Genomic DNA, 2790 nt, shown 5'->3' on the forward strand with positions numbered 1-2790 from the left:
TTGGCCCAGGTCTAGGAAGGCCAAAAGAGATGTATGGATTTAGGAAAGGAAGCAGGAGTGAGGATGAAATGGCAGAAGTAAAAAGCAGGGTCAGAGGTCTGGGTTGAAAGAACACAATTGGAGTAGAGTTGAAGGTGACAGGAGATGAGTCTAGGTTTACTAGGAGAAATAGAAACAAAGTCTCTCGGGGAGGTTGGCCTTAAGTCTCACAACCACCAGATAGGTATTTCAGAAAACAAGAGGTTCACGACACATCTCTGAAAGGTTTGAGTTGCCCTATTCAGGTGTGATTATAGTGGGGGAATAGGGAAATCTACCAGAGAAGTGGCTAGGGCTCAGAGTTATCCTAGGGGCAGCTGACGACAGGGGCAGAGCCAAGGGAACTGCTGCATCAGGAGGCCCACGAATAGGGCCTGGTATGTAAATCACGATGTACTCAACACCTAAGCACGAGGGGAGCGAATGCACTATTCAGTTAACCTTGGCAACGACGGGCAAGGCCGGTATTCCTGTGCCACTTCACTTACAGAGGTGCAGCAAAGGGCTGAGGTCACATCCCATGTGGAGGTACAAGGACTCAACTTGAGGCCCAAATGCCTCTGAAGTCCTCTGTATTTGCAGATGCCCGTAGGCGGCCAACCTGGCTTTCAGAGCACAGCATCCTGAGGTTACTGGTGGACGAGATCAAACTTCTGCACGCGCCTAAATATTAACTTGAGGGGCTTCCTCCATTGAGCAGGGCACGTGCCGCCTTTTGTAAACATCACCATCAACTGAAACGCATGAGAAAAAATCCGACGGAAGCGTCCACTCTCACGGGTGAGAGTGGTGGGGGCACGCGCACTGGGCAGCAGCTCCAACAGCCACAGGACGCAGGCGCCCAGGGGTTCAGAGGCTCCCTGGGAGGCCTCGTGGGGCAGCTCGAGGGAGTGACGATGGGAGAGAGCGGCAGGGGTGGGCGTGAAAAGGAATGCAGTGGGGAGAAGGGAGAGATGGAGACAGTGGATAGTGACTATGGGAAAACGGGCAATTTTCATTTTCAAAATTATTTTTTTGAGATGTCATTCACATGCCATAAAATTCACCTTCTGAAACTGCAAATTCAGTGTCATTTAGTACATCCACAAGCCTATGCAACCATCACCGGCATCTAACCCATCACGTTTTCATCACCCCAAAAAGAAGCCCCCTTAAGCATCAGCAGGCACTCTTCATCCCCTCTTCCTTCAGTCCTGGCAACCATTAATTTGCTTTCTGTCGCTATGGTTTTTGCCTTTTCTGGACATTTCATGAAATAATACAAATGTGACCGCTGTCTCTGGCTTCTTTCACTTAGCATAATGTTTTCAAGTTCGTCCATGTTGTAGCATGTGTTAGTACTTCATTCCTTTTTATGGCTGTATAATATTTCACATATACACCACATTTTAAAAATCCATTCATCCACTGATGGGCATTTGGGCTTTTTTCACTAATAATGTCCATTTTTTGAGAGTTTATTCTGTGCCAGGCAGCACCAGGCTAAGTTACTGACCTTACTTCACAGATAAAGAGGCTTGGAGAGTGTGAAGAGTTTGCCCAAGATTAAGAGCTAGCAATTGGGGGAACTGGGGTTTGAACTCAGGCAAACTTCACAGGTAATAGATTCACATGACAGAACACTAGAAAAGGTACACAAGGGTATTCAATGAAAAGTGACCCTTTTCCCCACGTTCCCCAGCCACACATTTCCCTCCTCAGAGACATCTGCTTTGGCCGTGCTGTGGATCCTTCCAGAGAAATATTTATACCCCAACATTTATGTATCACAATTTACTGACTAATCTGTCCCACTGATTTGAAATGTCACTTTTATGGTATAACAGATTCTTATACATATATATATATATATATATATATATATATATATATATATATAAATGTATTTATTTATTTATTTTTGGCTGCTTTGGGTCTTTGTTGCTGTGCGCAGGCTTTCTCTAGTTGCGGCAAGCGGGCTTCTCATTGCGGTGGCTCCTCGTGTTGCCGAGCACGGGCTCTAGGCGCGTGGGCTTCAGTAGTTGTGGCACACAGGCTCAGTAGTTGTGTCTCACGGGCTTAGCTTCTCCACGGCATGTGGGATCTTCCTGGGCCAGGGATCGAACCCATATCCCCTGCATTGGCAGGAGGGTTCTTAACCACTGCACCACCAGGAAAGCCCCTTATACGTATTTACTCTTTTCAGAGCTGTCCTGACTCTTTTTTGCCTATCTGTTATGTTTGCCATTTCTCTAAAATTCTTTTTATCTTCTTTTAGATTTAAAAAAATTTTTTCCTCTTCTTGTTTGTTTCTCTTAAGGCATTATCCATTATGTTCATTCACTCGTATTATTTTATTTAATTTATTTAATTAATTAACTTATTTATTTTTGGAGGTGTCGGGTATTAGTTGCAGCACGTGGGCTCTTTGTTGCAGTGCGTGGGCTCTTCCTTGCGGCTCGTGGGCTCTCCAGTTGTGGCGCGTGGGCTCCAGAGCACGTGGGCTCAGTAGTTGCGGCGTGCGGGCTTAGTTGCCCTGCAGCATGTGGGATCTCAGTTCCCCAACCAGGGACCGAACCTGCATCCCCTGCATTGCAAGGTGGATTCTTAACCACTGGACAACCAGGGAAGTCCCCACTCTTGTATTATTTTAAATTTAGTCCTCACTTCTGAAACTTTTTTCTTTTATTTTGAATTCTGTCTTGAGTTCTATCATCTTACCTAATTCTGGTTTATGCTGTTCTTTCATCTTTTTTTTATTATGGTAAAATA

The sequence above is a fragment of the Balaenoptera physalus genome, assembly GCF_965194825.1.
Source record: "Balaenoptera physalus genome assembly, contig: HAP1_SCAFFOLD_1958, whole genome shotgun sequence".
NCBI classification, from domain to species: Eukaryota; Metazoa; Chordata; class Mammalia; order Artiodactyla; family Balaenopteridae; genus Balaenoptera; species Balaenoptera physalus.